This window comes from Larus michahellis, chromosome 3 (assembly GCF_964199755.1).
Source record: "Larus michahellis chromosome 3, bLarMic1.1, whole genome shotgun sequence".
Lineage (NCBI taxonomy): Eukaryota > Metazoa > Chordata > Aves > Charadriiformes > Laridae > Larus > Larus michahellis.
The window spans coordinates 86,202,364-86,219,558 of record NC_133898.1 but is presented as its reverse complement, the minus strand read 5'-3'; the positions used below and the strand labels follow the sequence as shown (position 1 = coordinate 86,219,558).

Genomic DNA, 17,195 nt, shown 5'->3' with positions numbered 1-17,195 from the left:
GGCCCCGCCGCCCCGCTCCCGCGGAGCGCCGCCGCCGCGGTGTCCTGGGGTCCCCGGCTTCTCGCCAGTCCCCCCGCGAAGAGAGCAGCCCGCTGAAGCGGAGGGGTCAGCGCTGCCCCCCGCGTCCCCTGTGGCAGAGCTCACCTGCGGCCCTGCTCCGCTCCCATCCACGTCTGAATCCGGACCCGCCGCTCCGTCACGCAACATTCGGCGGAACACGAGGGAACAGCCTGTTAGACTCAACACATCGCCGGCGGCTGTGCCCGTCTCCAAATGCTTACAGAAATGTTAAAGATATAAAAAAACCCAACCCAACCCAGCACCATAGTTACCCTGGAGAAAACAAACAAACAAACAAACAAACTCCACTCTGAAAGGAGTTTGAAGATCACAGGAAAATATGATGCCTATTTTACCGCCTACTCCGAGTTCCGCAGCACTTACATCTTCACGGTTTTAAAACCCCCTGACTTCTCAGGGAATCCTTAAGAAACAGGAAGGAAGGACAGGGAAATGGCCATCATGTCACAATGATTGTCCAAGAACCCTGGCAGTCGCTGAGCTACATTAAAACAGAAACGGCCAGACAGCTCTGGCTCAGGCTTTTCAAATTATAACATCTGGTTCTGGTTCTGTTATGCAAAGGTAGTGACCTAAAGATATTTTTTTTAATTCCTTGTCTCATATAAGTTTGTGAATATGTGCTTTGTTTTAACTGTATAGTTAGTCCTTTTTTTGGTAGTAAATTTTCATAGTATATATGCAATAAATACCGGAATGAAAGACCTTTGAAAGCAAGACATCACAGCATTGTCGTGTTGACAACAGGTTATTGTCGCAGCTGCCTTTCACACTTAATTTTGGCAAAAATAATTTCAATTTTGGGGGAAATCTATTTTTGCTGAAATGTTCCTGACTTCTCTTACTTCAAAGACCCATCTCAGTTGACTAGGTTCAGAATCCACATCACCATTTCAGCTCCTGTAGACAAAAAACTCACCCCCAAATTCTGAATTATCTTTAAAAACCAGACACTCCCCCTATACCCTCTCTGAGAACTGCAGCTCACATAAGAATATAAGCAACATTAAATGTTTCAGTGGAGAAATGCATGAGAATGCACTAGAGAATAGCATGAGAAAGGCTACTAGAAAAAAAAAAAATCAGTTTGGGAAACACCGCAAAATATAAGTTTTACACCCAAAAGGAAGAGAAAGCCTCAGTGGTGTATTCCTTAGCAATCTTGTCCCTTTCCAGCCCTGTGCTCTGGAAAGGAAAGGTTCTCAGGCTGCCGCCAGCTGCCCTGCCCTGCCCATGGCTGAGCCTTTAGGTACCTTTAGGTGCCCCTGGCGCCCCTACGCCTCCTCAGATGCGCCAACATACATTAGCCTGGTTCTTGTCAAAATGATCGGAGTTAGAAAAGCTTGCTATAAAAAGAGCTTAAATGGATTCCTCTCAATCTGGCAGAACCAGCTGAGAGACTATAATGTGTAATTATACACATTGTACTTGCAGATCTGTGAGAATAGTAACCTCTGGCAAAAAAAAAACCAAACCCAAACAAACCCCAGCACTGGTCAGAGTCCTCTGTGAAGAAAAATCCAAGGAAAACTGGGCAAATGTAAAGTCAGGCAGCCAAAACCGAGGACTGTTGTTCATATTTAGGGAGTGGAGATGTCTGTCTCAGGACATAGTGTCTTCAGAAGGGATTATGGGGGAAGGGGAGAGAGGAACGAGGGGCATCGTCGAAAATCAAATAAACACAGGCTCCCGGGTGCGACAGGGCAGATAAGTGGCTAATACCATCCTTAGATATAGAAACATTAATACCAATAGGAAGGAGAGGAGGAGAGATACTATCTTTATTTGGTACAGGGAGTGCTGTGCCCTGTTCATGCTTTCACAGCACAGCAGAAATCACGGAAGATTTAAAAGCAAGATGAGAATTTCGAGACTGGAAAACCGGCACGTGGAGAGCGACAAGGAGGGGGGATGATTCTCTCTTCTTTAGCAAAGAAACGATTAGAAGCTTTTAATTTCATCAGTTTATAAATATCAACATCAGGAAAACAAAAAGTTTTAGCTGAAAAAGCTCTTTGTCCATCAGATGGCAATACAATTAAACTGACAGTCTGAAAAGTGAATTAGAGAAAAAACCACAGTGGAAATAAGACATCAATTTATAGCTAAGAGCTTGGCGGTTAATAGTCATTGGAACAACTCACCAATTTGAAAGGTAGGTTCTGCAACACTGAAACCATTCTTAAAGCAGTTGAGATATTTTTCTGAAAGAGATATTCTTGCTCAAATGGGAATTAATTGCAAATAGTATGACTTGCAATGTTTTGCAATATTTTTCAGAAGGCAGATGGCCGCTCACAGTTTCTTTACTAGCTTTCTAACCCAAGAGCAAGCTGATGCAGTAGTTAGGAGGTACTTACCCCTTTGGATGCAGCTTTGAGTATGGATTCATATGTTTCGACTTTGCTGATAAAGTGGCAGAATGGAAATCTTTGGACTTGTGACAGTTTGTGATGCCGAGTACCTTAAAGCAAGTGAGGTGGGAGATATGAAAATACCGAGAGGCGAATTGAGGCCAGGCTACCAGACAGCTTCCATGTCTTACCAAAAACTGTTACTGCTTTTCTCTTTTCTTCGGGCATGGTATAACTCAAGCAATTCTAAAAAAGCTATTCCTTTCAAAAGGAAAGCTTAAACCTCCAGAAAATTGCACCAAGATAAAATTAAGATCTGTCATTCTGTAAAGGTAGTAAACACACTGTTGATTGCTTACTGTGATAAAGCTCAAAATCTGGTAGCTTATTTTTCTTTCTGAAAGGCATTTTCTTGCCTTAACCATTATGTGCTCGTACATTACTTCATTTCTTTCTATTCTTAATCTTTAATGGGGACAATTGACAGTTGTTTTTGATTCATAACAACTTGACTCATAATCGGTGACATGCTGCAAAGTTAACAAATCCGTAACTGATCTGAGCTCCACACAAAACTTTGTATCTGGTTTGGGACAAGCAATGAAAAAAAAAGAACGGCTCTCAGATGAATTGGGGGATGTTTACCTGTAACAGAGCCATAACAGGAGTAAGTATTTTGAATTAAGATTTAGCTGCATCAGGGACTGGTACTCTGGACTCTCTACGTACTCATTGTTTCTCTTGCTCTCCTTTTGGTACAGTGAATTTTAATTATTTTGTGAGAACTCTAAGGGCATGAGGAGAAGATGGCAGAGGTCCCTGCTCAGAATACCCACGTGGTTAGGCCATGCTTATCACAAACTCCCTTGGGCAGCACAGATTAATTTATTCCTAGTCTACCAAATCCAGGAATGTTACCCAGCATCTCTGTGATCATAGAAGTAATTTCATGATCATCATCTCTGCTTTCTAAAATAGGCAATTAAACCAGAAATTATTGCGGAGGTGGGGTGGAGGGAGAGCAAGGGATGGTGTTAGGAATATGCTTCATGGGTGGAGGCTGCTGCCTCCCTCACATGGGTGTCTGGAACCTCATTGCCTCAGAGAAGTAGGTGATAAGGCCTTCTCTTTAGCATGTCTGGCTTCTGTAGCTTCTGGTTTTGACACAGAGCTTTCCTCATGTGGTGCATGGAAACCTTATAGGATAGTCTATGAGGGAAGTTGTGACCTTTCTGTGAATAATCCATGTTTTTGTGAATGCACTAGCCTGAGAAATGGTTAAGAAGAAAGTTAATTAAAAAAAAAACAAAGAAGAAAAAAGAATTTGACTTAAAATTTTCCTCATGGCTGAAGTTCAGCTAAAGGCTTCCGCTTTTTCTAAGGTTATCTATTGGTATATTGACAGAACAGCCTCATATTAATTTGTTATAAGCTTTTTCTCCCCCTCGAAGTATTTTCCCTTGAAACAGCCTTTCTTTGAAAGAAAAATGAGTTTCTATGTATACCCTTTGGTTTTGGTCCTAGTCTTTAGGTCTCGCTCACTGGCATTTCAGTAGTCAATGGCAAACGTCACGTATAGTTCGCAGGAGTTTAGCTTGCTTATTTTTTTCTCCCAAGGTGCTGAGATACTCCAGATTTTACTTCTCTGAAAACATCGTACCCTTCTTGGCCAGGATATTTTTATCAGGTTGGAGAAGGGGGCTGAAACATCTGCTTCTTCCTAAGGGACGACATGTTTGACACCCTGTTTCTTTGCAGAGACATTTCTACACAGAAGGAGGCTCCGTCATTTCATAGCACATTCGGTGCAAAGCCTCAAATGCCCGCAATCTGCTTTCCCACTGCCCCACGCAAAGGGACTGCTAAGAGCAGAAACACAACACCCCACTGTTTCCACCTGCTGCCCTGAACACAAGTCCCTTCTTACCCGTGCGACACAGGCAGGATGCTTCACAGGGCTACACCAAATAACTACAAGGAGTCAATGCCACCAGGTGGTGCTGCTAAACGTAGTTTTCCACATCCTTTTTATCCCTGTGCGAAGCAAAGTAGTCTAAAGCTCTACCCGACAGCTACCTTGAGTTTGCTCAGTTGTATGAAGAAGCCATTCTCTTTGGGCAGGAGAGAGCAGGGGAGTGTCATCTCTGCCTGCACACCTGAGAAGAATCAATACCTGAGCCAAACTGCCTGATACGGGAGCTTTTTTGAAAGATGGAAAGCGCACACGCGTTTTAACCGCTGCTCTCCCAGACAAAGTAAACACATTTCACTGTTACTTCTGCCAAGTCCAGCCAGGGTCCAGCCGTTACCTTCTCTTTGACAGTGAGGAGCAGCAATGAGTTTTGAACGCTGAATTTGGAAAAAAGGTTGATAAAATATTTGTTAATAAGTTCCCCCTACCCAGATAGCAGTGTTCCACATAGAACTGATTTAGAGGGAAAACTGGAGGAACTGAGAGTAAAGACAATAGTTGCCACCTCTAGACAAAGTGCAGACTGCACTTTTTTGACTCTGCATTTTTGGGTGATTTCTTTACGTACTCCAATGTGCCTAAGAGTGAAAAAGCAATATAATCCCAGTGTTACAAAATAAATCTCCGTTTTACTCCCCAAGCTCTTTCTATCTGCAAAATATCTAATTGGAGAGAGCTATTATTAGTTCTGAAGTGTATGCTAGTATCATGTGAGATGAGAAGTATTTATTGAAAATACAGTACCAAATGTTAATAAATTCCTCTGTGCCCTTACCTTTTTTTTTTTTTATTAATGAATTGGTACTTCAAAATGTCTTGGCTCATTTGTACATTTCTTGAGGTAATGTTTTCACAGCAAGCAATTGCTTATTGCTTAAATCTGTATTTTTCATATTACCGTTGGCTAAAAGCAAGGGCACATTTTGTAAAAAAATGAATCTTTTCCTAGTGATCTTTTCTCAGAGCAAAGGTTCCAGAGACATTGAAAGATATTTTTATACCATCCTTAATATTTTCAGAGAAATATAAAAGGTCATTCAGGTATTCATTATACTGTTTGGGTTTTTTTTTCTCCTTCAAGTTGAATTTTCTTATTTATGCCTCAGATCATTTATGATCTTGTAGCCAAAGAACTTGCAAGAAAGTGCATGGAAAGTCATGATTTTAGACTTGATGAGGCTATTTTCCTTGCTGACGTGAAGTCAAAGATATATCCTCAGCATTTATTTACATACTTTCCTGCACAGCAGCAGTCATATATAACACAACTTCAGAGCCAAGCACTCTGGTGCTGTGCACAAGAAACTTCATCTCCCCTTTGCCACTTTTCTTTTCTTTTTGGACTCATAAGTTTTTTTCATTATGTCTCTGTCTGGCAGTTTCAGGGAAGTTCCTTCTCAGAAGTTCTTGATTTATTTCTCTCTTTTTTTTCTTTTTAATGTTGGTTTTTATTTAAATTGGCAGTATGCTACTACTTCATGTTAGGCAAATCAGAACATACCTGGAAAATAAACAAGGCTCATGGAAAACAGGTCTGCAGCCTCTAAGAGAACCCCCTAGAGCCAGACCCACTTTATTTAACCATCTGTTCACCAGTTCACACAGTTTATGATCTTGGCTTTGGGGTACAACCTCTGTCTCCCCAGCTGGCTATAGGCTGTGGCAGCAAGTTACCGTCTTCAGGCGAGCACACCGAAAACAACAATGTACAAGCATATTCTACCGGCTCACAAGCCTAACGAGACCCCATCTGCCACCATGACAGTGTTGTTCTGGTGGTAAGAAGGACTGATGAACAGTGCCAGTGTCGGTGCCAATGAGCAAACTCTTTATGAGCATATTTATGATTTGCCCTCTTAATTTTAACCTTTCGCAGCATTGGGACATCTGTGGAGCAGGTGTCAGATGTTCTGTACAGTCAGCCCTTGCCAATGGAAACCAGGGTGACAACTGTTCTGTGCATGTGAACAAGGTCAAAATACGTATTTTTATGGGGGCTGTTACTTGGCTAGGTAAAATGCGCACATAGTTAAGTCTTTTTCATAAAAATAAAAGCAAGTATTTCCCTTCAAAACCCTCAGATATATCCCCGGACACATTATAAAGGAATTATGCTTTGCAGTCACACCAAGGTTTTGACTATGCTGCTGGTAAGTTCTTATCAGTTCCCATGACTGATGTAACAATCACCGACACAGCGGAACTAGTACAGGCTACAAATTCAAACTGGGAAAACTTTCAATTTGAACCAGTAGAGAGGCTAGAAAGCTATGACAATTCAATCTTTTTCAGCTGCATTTGTCTCGCTGAAATGATAAATTCCAGTGTACATCTAGGTCCTCCTTCCAGTGTATGCAGCTGATGTATTTAGAGATGTGTCTTATTAAACACCTGTTCCTAGCTAGAAGTGTATCCTTCTAATTGTCCTGCACTTAGTTTTATCAATCTCTTTCTTCTTCTCCACATTTATCTTAATTATTTTTTTAATGTTGAGCGATCTGAGAGATGCGAAATTTTCCGCCTTGATAAGGGATGTACACATTTCCACTTCTGCCAGCAGAGGTACGTGCATGACTGAGACCTAATATCACCTCTGCAGCTTTCGTTTGTGACATCCAGCTCTTCTCAAGCGAAGGAATAAAGTAAGAATCAGAGTTGCCCAAGAATGCTGGGAGAACAAGGATAAAAGACTAACTCAAAATGAGGTGATAATGCAGGTATCACTCAGAAGGCAAGAGTCCACAAGAAAGCGTGCTCTACTGCCTTATACTGCAGTAGGAGAAGCGGAAGTTGTATACACAAAATTATGTATGTACAAATATGTATGGAGTTTGAATTAGCTAGGCACTTTGTGACATACGTTTTTCTGCACTGAAAATGCAGGAAGGTTCCTGCTCTGAACATTCTAGATCATTGTTGTTCTTCAAAACATCAAGCTACCACTCCTCCTTTAAGTTAGTTTCTAATGGAAGAGAATTGTGTTTGCCTATTGTGAATGACAGCATGAGACTCATATGGCCCCATTAGTTAGAAGAAATAATCAACAGTGTTAGGTACCAGTAGCTATTTTTAAGCACTCTAACAATGGCATCTTCAATCCTAAGGAAAAATTTTGAAAGGGTCTTTTGAATAATGAGAACAGAAAAAGTATTTCTTCATCAGGAAAGCTCAGTACTTGTAGTTGCTGGCAACTACCATCAAAGATAAAATGCAATCATAATCATAATTGCATTTCAAACTTCATCTTGATGTGAGATCTGCAAGTCTTAGCAGTTAATAAGTTTTTAGATTTTTATCTGCAGGAAACCGGAAAGTATTTCTTTTGAGTTCAGTGGATTTCTTCAAACCCATGGTGAAAATTTATTTTAAGAACAGTGAAACAATTTCTAACAAGTAGTACATGCTAGGATAGCTCTGCAGTCATTTAACTTTGCTGATGGATATTAACTTCCTTGATAAGAAATTCAGATTATATATAAATCTGGTAATGATAATTCATATCACTTCTAGGGGAAGGCAATTTATTTCAGTTCAGGAGCAAATTTTTTTCTTTAGACTACTTAAAATACAAATGTTTTGAAGAAATTACACTGTAACTGAAATATTCAGAATAAATAGTTCTCACACCTTCTCAGACTATTCCTAGAGAGTTTAAAGTTTAAAGAGATTTTAACATCCCCATTTCTTTATAACACCTCAGATAAAATATAAGATTTTTTAATACTAATCAGATTATAAAATATAATATATAAGATTTTAATACTAATAAGATTTTTTAATGTTAAAATATAAAGTAAAATGACAATATCACAAGTTCTTTTCAATTATATTTGTATCTTAGGTTGCAATGATTACTTTGGTAAAACATTGAGATTACTAATGACTAATTTTAGTCCTTCATAATACTATTATAACTACTACTGTATTAAAATGGAGCAGAATAAAATAGAAGACAGAAATATGGAGAACAAATGTGGTCATTCAACTATGTAGCTATTTTAGAAGAATATGACAAATACTGGAGGATAAACACCTGTTAAGCCTTAAAGGTACGTAGAACATTTGTACATAGATTTAAAAAGTTACTGAAAAGCAAATTAATTGCTTCAGTAGCTTCCTCTATCTTCTGCAACTATGTGTTTTCCTTATACATTGTGATACCTGCCTCTTGGGAAAATCAGATCTATTGAGAAACCTTTCACGTGTCTACAGAATACTCTCTTTTGTTGGTTGAACAAATTTAGTTCTTTCATTGAACCTTGTTGGCCGTGTTTTCCAAACTTCTTGCGGTTCAATGAATTGCCCCCAATGTGTGCTGTCTCCTTCCTGGCACTGAATGGAGCAGAAAGGGACCACTACTGAGAACAGGAGAAAAAAATACACTGCAAAATACACTATTTGCAGCTATACTAGGGAGACTGTATTTCACCTCTAAGCCAATCTATGATTTTATCAATTTGACACATTTTACTTGCAAAATAACTCAAAATAAACTAGAGCACTTTATTCTAAAATTAAATGCTCCAGTGCTGGCAATTAAGTGAGGTGTAACTGTTCTTCTCTAATCCAAAGAGATATTTAATTTCCAAAGTGAATTATACTAAACTGAATGAGGTCCACTTACACCACAATAAGCACAGCCTATACATGAAGTTAGACACAGTTAATTACAAACAGCTTCCAATTTGGTGAAGCTAAAGTGATTTTTTTGCCATGATGCATGATGTCATCATGATGACTGACCTCTGATTGTCAGGAACAAATGTAAGAAAACAAGGACTGCTAGGATACAAACAATCCCTGGCCATTTTCCTTTGGAGATACACACAAGTTCCTTTGGTAACTAGTTTGATTGGGTAGGACACCAGCACTACAGTAAGGGCTGCTTCATACCGGAGGGATTCTCCTATGACCAGTGTCATTCCGTCCAGTTGAAAAGTAGCAATACTAACCTAATTCTTCCATCAGCCCAAAGGGATCCTGCCCTCAGGAGGATGTAGTATGTGTTCCAGAGATCTGTTTGTTTGTTTACTATTGAAAAGAACAGTCTGCAATACAAGTATCCCTGCAAACTTAAGACAATTTACAGAGTTAAACTTGCTCTCACGCTCTCCTTCAAGACCAAGGGAATACCACAACACAGTTCATGGCGAAACTTCCTCCCTTTCTTCCTCTCTTCTCCTATCCCCTCATATGCCAGGTTAGTCACTAGCAAAGGGTTTGGATGCTCTCATAGACACAGGAGCGATGCACCCTAGTCCCCACAGAAACGTCTTCTGCATTGTGTGGGTGGCTTCCACAGTGTGTGCTTTCATTTCTGGTTCTGATTTGAAAGGAAAAAAAAAGATTATTGGCACATTTTCTGGGGATTTGGAGCCTGTCAGTGTATTAAACATCCATTCTCAGTGAATAATTACAAGATAAGGTGTCTCCAGAAACTTAGTCAGAGGATTAGCTAGCTTTTTGGAGCTTGAGGCGTGTCTGAGCTTGGCCATGAGCTCTTAGACATGTCAAAACTGTAATTTCTGAGTATATTCAGAGTTACAAAGCAAGAGTTTTTAGAAGTTCAAATGGCACCAAATTACAAAAGCATTGATGAGGGAGGATTTTCAGAACTCTGGTTTTAGCTTCAGTAGTCTACATTCTAGTAGTACTCTGAATTTCATTCATTGAACCTCACCCGTACATGTATATTTCAGCAATTCACAGAAAAGAACTGTGAGAATAAAAGAGTATTAAAGAGCATAAGTATTTGCTCATTTAATCTAGTGTCCTGACTTCAGCAATGGCTTAGAACAAGATGACATTTTGAAAGCTATAGTACTCAACCTTTGTAAAGATGTAATCATTTGTTCAGTGCTGTGAATAAACAAGGAAATCTCTCCAGTGGCCATTGAATGAGCTGAAGTATGAGCCTGATGTCTTTTGTTAGCTAACAATAACAGAGCACACCTTGTTTCTCCCTTAATTTTAGATCATCAAAGCTCCAACTATTTACTACCTGGCTTCATTCAAACTTTATGTAGTGGTCACTGATGTGTTTTGTTTGAATGAACTATCATAGCCAAGTTTTGTATAAAACAATATGTTCTCTGCCAGGGAAGGCCAGAGAGCTTAAGAAAAATGGTGAAAAGAATTGTTACACAACAGACATCAGCACTAGAAAGCATTTTTCAAAACCACCAAGTTTTCTTATTGAATACTGAAATGTGTTTATATGCAGATTAGTGCAGCCTGGCCATAACTTATTGCAGTAAATTAATATATTTCGTGACACTAGCTAATTAAGCCAAACCTTGTGACCTTCTCATAATTAGGAATTGCAAAAAGTTCAGTGGTTTATGAACCACTAAACATAGTTACAAAAATCAGGAAAGAGAATCTATTATAGACCTACCATTTGATACATTACAACTTGATGAAGCTTTTAATTGGTGTATTCTAATTTCAGTTGCAAAGCTTAGCGTAATTGTGGTAGCAGAAACTACAATCAATTAATCGCAGCCAGGGCATTGAACATGCTTCAGAAGATACACTTGCCATTTTAGGTCAAATAAGAGCTAGACAGGCAAAATAACAAGATAATTACTGAAAACAGTGTGATGTTTTTTTAATTATCTTAAGAAAAACACAAATGAAAATATCTGATTTTTGAACAACACCACATGTACCATACTATTCATTTAGAAAATGTGTGACGATGTGATGTTTTGTCCCACATTGATTTGATTTATAGTGTAACTTAAAGTATTGTGGCTTTACACAGTCCAAGAAGAATTTGAATATAAGAACAGATGTCATCAATAGAAAAGACAAGAGTACAGCATACTCACATAAGAACTTCGTATGTAGATGATGAGAAAGGACATTCTGATCTTTTTGTTTAGTCTTCTGCAAAACACAGAAGCAGGTTTAGGGGAACAGTTTCTCTGCCATGATTGTGCAGACTGTTTTAAAGGTGTGCAGCCTCCCCAGTCAGCAGAGAGACGAATCTCACTTTAACAGGCCAGATGCAGACATGGGCTACTTTTCACGTATTTTCCAGTGATGCTTTACTGCATAAGCATCTCAACTCATAGTAATGGGATGTTTCACCCTTTTGTACAATGGCATTAACTAAAGCACTTGTCCAGGAAGAGGAAACCTGGGTTCTGAGCATACGTCAAACTTAGCAGGTATATGCCCACATTGCCAGGAAATTGTGCTCATCATCAATGTGCAGATATGTGGAGTGCCCGATGGGCTAGTGCTGCTGTTCAGGTTGAGTCACTCTCTCACCTTGAATACAAGAATCATGAAGCAGGAATGTGGGAAAGAGGACACCGGATTCCTTTGTTTAGACGAGGCAGGTAAGACTTATGGTTTTGCCTACGCCTAGTAAGTTTTTCAAATTTTTTACCTGCAAGCCTTTAGATGGTCCTAAGCTTTCCAATAAAAGCTGTGGAAGTCAAGTGAAAGTTAGGCTCTGTAACTCTTTTAGGCCAAATGCACAGTGACCATCTTCAAGAGATGCAGACTTAATTTAGAGTCCAAAACAGAAGTCTAGAGCACAGGGGTTGCTCCAAGCAGAATGCCATGGGTACTGTGGTGTAGGAGACATTGGTCTTACCTTTGTACCTCATTACCCACAGCTGCAGCTGAGTTCTACACTTCCTAAGTGTAGAACTTCTACACTGGGTTCTTACACTTCCTAAGTAAGTCTTCTAAGTGCAAAGCTATTGAGAAAGTCATAAGGTGCATCACCATCTTCTGTTACCAAAAGAGTTAACCATGCTATGAATTAACACTTAGATATTATTTTAGAATGGGTTAGTACCACTAGATAGCCTGAATCTCATGCAGCTACAGACACTATAGACTTTCATGTAGAATTCAAATACTTCCAAAGGCAAGAGGTAGATGCCTTCATTAAGTGGTTCTGCATCAACTTCCGCAGGTTCTTGACTTTTTCCTAAATGCATTGGCTAAGGGAGTCCACCTTAGATTGCATCTTCTTTGATGGATGGAAGGTATAATAAAAACCTCCTTCATCTCTCCAATGAATATATAAAGACTAACAAGCTCTATCCCTTCCTTTTACCCCAGGGTTATGTATCTGAAATGTAGATTCATTCCTGTCGCATAATATATGCTGTGTGTGGTAAGCATTTTTGGGTAATCTGATTTTCTACTGTTGGGTCAAAAGGAAAAAGACTGTAAAAAAGAAAAGGATTTATAATGTGGTTATTTGACAGCTCAGTCCAAAGACTACTAAAACTCTTGAGGTTTTTCCCATCAACATATTTGGAATTGGGCCATCAATGACTGGGAGGAGGGGAATTTGGAACCTAAGGCTGTTTAGTTGAATTTTATTTGAATCTAAGTAATGTTAGATGTAGATTAGTACTCACTAGTATGTTTGGCTGCTGAAATAAGACTTTGCACCAGGGGAATTTTTTCTATGAAGTGTCCAGTGTACTAAAAGAACGGAGCATACAGAATATAGCTATAAGTGCCTAGTGGGTTAAAGACAGAGAAATATTTGGGAAGAATATGCATGCAGCCATCAGTATGGAATGTCTTTTGATCTCTTCCATAAATTTGGCCTAACTAAAATAAAATAAGAAATCTAATCTTTATATCTCGTCTTCCTTGAGAAAATGCTCTGTGCTCTTTAAAAGAAGTAATATTCTTACATTTAAATCATAACATAACATAGAGCTAAACATAGAGCTCCATTTCAATAAGGGTGTGGGTGTGTGGGTGTGCGTGTGTGGGTGTGCGTTAAGGGGTTCTCTTTTTTCATTTCCATTTTACTAACCACGTAGGGCTCTTAAACAACTTTCTTTTTACATGCTGGCTATGTTTAAGAAATAAATTTTGATTGATCATTTGTTTATTTACTTTCTAATTAACACCATTAAATCTTTGTCATTCTCTTGCACTAAAAAGGACAAAAAGGGAAGAGTGATAATTTTTGTCAATGAGTCGAACCTATCTCATCCCATATGTAATTGCTGTAAAGGTGTAAGACAGTATCTGAACACTTCTTAGGGCTTGAATTTTGTACCCAACCAGTAAAATCTGTATACCGACTATAGCAATGACATAAGGAGCGGAATTCTGAAAGACCATGTGAAATCACAGAGGTGTCATTCTCTTCTGTTTTTCTAAATTGCTATCTTTTTTCTATCAACATTAAGTAGCTGGGTATTTTGTTTCTTTGTTTGTTTATCTGTAGCAAAGGTTTCAGGGCTATGATTTCTATAATAAGCGAATACTGTCAACCCTAACAGTAAGTTTAAGCGCAATACTCAGTCCAACACTGACTACAGAGTTTCAGTCCAGAAATTCAGGAATGGTTTACTATCTTATATTAGATTTTAACAGTACAGGGACTAGTGCGTTGGTAGAATCTGGACTAAATTCACTCTGTTCAGAAGTTATGTGAAGCAATGACAAAAACAAATGAAGGTTATTCTGTGGCAGAAACATTAAATTATACAGAGAAAAGCTACTGTGTGTACTAAGTAGAAAAAAAACCCCACATGAAAAGTGTGTTCTAAGGCTTATGGAAATCTCTCTATCTTCACTGGGGTTTTGACTACCCTCCACAGGGTACATACACCACAGAAAAAGAGAAGCAGCTTAGCTCAGAGACATGCTGTTGTTGCATCAGCTATATGCTCAAGATAAAGCATGCTTGGGCCAGAGGAAGAGGAAAGGTATGCAAACAGTCTGTGACAATCTGGTCACTGGAGTGCAGAGTATGACAATACACCCAGATTTACTACAACTAGCACATAATTCATCCATTATACCCCGTCAGCTGATGAGCCTCCTGCCTACATTGCCATAAATTTGGATTGCTTTCTGGGAACTCCAGATGATTATAAAAGGTAATGTTCTCTCTAGTCACCTGAAAAAAATAGATTCCAGATTTTCTACTTAATCATTTTACTACTTGGCAGTAGATGCTATTTCTGCCGTGCAGGCTATTGCAGAAACACCTAATTGATTCACCACCATCAGTGTGTTACATCATACTCAGCAATAAACAGCTTGATTCCAATCCAAACCAGCTTTTGTAGCCAGTATACCAGAAAAACTTCTGTGAAACCATCTGTGACTGTCAGATCTAATGGGTTAGAGGCATGTGCTGCTAAAGTGAGCAAGAGTCATCATAAGCGAAGGCTGGGAAACTGCATAGTTAAATGCCAGAGTGGATAAATTCTTGCAATTCTATTAGTCCGGCAGGTGACTTTATCCAACTGGTCGCTCATCCTCTTTATCTTTGCAGTGAACTTTGCCTACAGGGACCACTATTAGTGTAAGCTAATATTATTTCATCAATATTGAATGAAAAGGATACTTGAAATTCTCCTTTGCATCCATTATTGATCTTCATGATTAAGTTAAAAAAATGCACAACCAAAGCTGAACTTGTGGCCCTGAAATTCACACATTCTTTCTGATGCCCTCTGTGATATATACAGTCAAATTTTATGATGTCCTTCTGGCCACACCAGTATAGCTCCAGTTCAGAATAAGAACGCCCCCACATACAAAGATTTTTTTTCACTGAGTCAGCTAACATTACATATTTATTCTGTTATTTTTCTGACCAGATCTGGAATTGCCCTTGCATAGTCACTTTTTCAAAGTAGGAAATGCCAGAACAAATTGTGCATGTACACCATAATGAATGCTACACTTTCGGAACAGCCATATTATTGAAAAAGCATTATGAGTGCTTATTTAATGAAACATGCATTTTAATGAATTATGCATTTTTTCAGATGTGTATTGTCAACAATATTTTCAGGAGTCACTGAATTTTGCTACCAGACTCTAAGAACAGAGGTGAGATCAGAGAGTTCAGGAGATGTTCTCTTCAGTTCTTACAGGTGAGATTCAGGGAAAATGAATGCTGTGAGATGGTGTCACTAATAAGATTTTGGCTTTCTTGAATACGTGGTAATATTGTGTTGACCAAGGGTATATTATGCCACATGAGAAAGGAGAAAAGCAACTTTTTGTACCTTTCTGCTGATCTAGTAAGTAATGCTTTAAACTAGAAGCAGAGACCAGCATCTGAAAGTCCACACAACAGTTTGAAGGGAATAAAGTCTAAATCTAGGGGAGATAGATCCACTGCCCTCTTTTTTATGCTTTCTCCCATTGCTCTATCATGATTAAATTCGTCCATAAAGCTTAAAGGCCTGGGTAGTGATGCAAGAAGTGTGAGAAAGAAGCAAGTGACACTGGGATGTTTGATGCACAACCAAAATTATGACTGAATTGGCATTGCAAGAAGGTAGTGAGGTAGCTCTGATAACTGGCTGTTTCATAGAAAATGTATAGCTTGTTCAGAATGACAGGTGAGAGAGAAGGAAATATTAGAGGTTCAAGCACCTCATGTGAGGTACACAATATTGACAGATCTACAGCTGCTGAAGATCCGAATTGGAAAGAAGTGGCTAAGAATCAAAAGGTAAGAGCAGTTTGGGCAACAGAGATGATGAATACGGTAAGAGTTTGTGATTCACAGAAATTGCCAAAAGGAAGAACAGCATTTCAAGAATTAAGAATTAAGTAAACTCAGAATGGGTAACAGGATCTGCTGAAACTACAGTCACTCTTAGCTTGATGTGTCCCGAGACTATTCCCAGAAAAAGCAGCAGTGCACCAATTGGAGCTTCTGTTTTGAGAGCAGGCATATGGACTAACACTTTTCCTTAAGGTTGCTTTTCAACAAATAAAGTTCTTTTCAAGTATACTGTCTTTTGGCCCTTACTACCAATGCATTTTGCAAGCTACCCTCTTGTTCATACATCCTGGTGCAAACTTTGGATTTAATTTCCTTTTTTGTAGCATCATCAGCATAACATTGCAAACGTATGTTCAGCTTGTGAAACACTGTAATCTGCGTATTTTTTCCTAAGTAATGTCCTGGCAGTCATCGTGTCCCCCTGCCCCTTTATATTTAGGTGATTATTATTGCCCATACATGATATTTGATGGAGCACAGGGCAAAAAATATATGCTGAAAATGGAGAAAAATGAACTTTCTTAGTAGAAAGCCCATCTAGAGATAGAACTCTTCTTGAAGCCATGCTTCATGCTTTTACTGCAAAATGGAGGTGAGCTCATCCGTGAACACGTACTGGTGGGCTGAGACACAGGTTGGTCAGTAAGGATGGCAAGCATCCTCTTGGAGCTGTGTATGTACAAGCAGCCATACACAGAAGGGAGAAGCAGCTTCCAAATTTCTGAGTGAAAAATCTAGCCATTCTTGTGTGAGAATGGGATATCTTCTAAGAAGATACATGGCAACAGTTATATTGACCAGATCAGAATAAGCTACAGCCAGAAGCTGACAAATGCTTTTGGGGACTTGCTGTGCTAGTCCTCCAAGAGCAATGATGCGTTGGGTCACCATGAAGCCACTTACAAAACCTGCTTAGACACAAGATAATGTGCCTATCATTTAAAATGCTTAGTGTTCGTCAATAAGGCAGAACATAATTCAAGTGCATAACCTCTGACACTTCTTTTGGCTGTTTTCAGGCAACTGGTTATCCAAAAATGTCCTCAATTCTCTTTTCTACCTTTGGGATCCCATTTTAATGAACTCAAATGTAGGTAATTAGGTGTAGTAGAACAGATGGATCGAGAAAGTATGTAGACAACCTGAACTGGACTGAGAAAAATCTAGGTACATGACCTCAAAAACTTCTTCTGGCCTGTCTTCAGCTGAATGATCTTCTGAAGTTCCCCTCTAATCCATTCACTGTCTGAAGAATCCC

The 17,195-nt window shown here is 39.1% G+C and overlaps 1 protein-coding gene across 1 annotated transcript in view; it reads right to left on the bottom strand.

Moving 5' to 3' along the window:
- Window positions 1–484, bottom strand: part of MCHR2 (melanin concentrating hormone receptor 2) — a 35,622-nt gene extending 35,138 nt beyond the window's left edge. The window contains exon 1 of the mRNA XM_074578337.1: window positions 145–484. The gene's annotated coding sequence lies outside the window, so the exon portion shown is untranslated. The remainder of the gene's footprint in view (window positions 1–144) is intronic.
- Window positions 485–17,195: the final 16,711 nt, after the last annotated feature.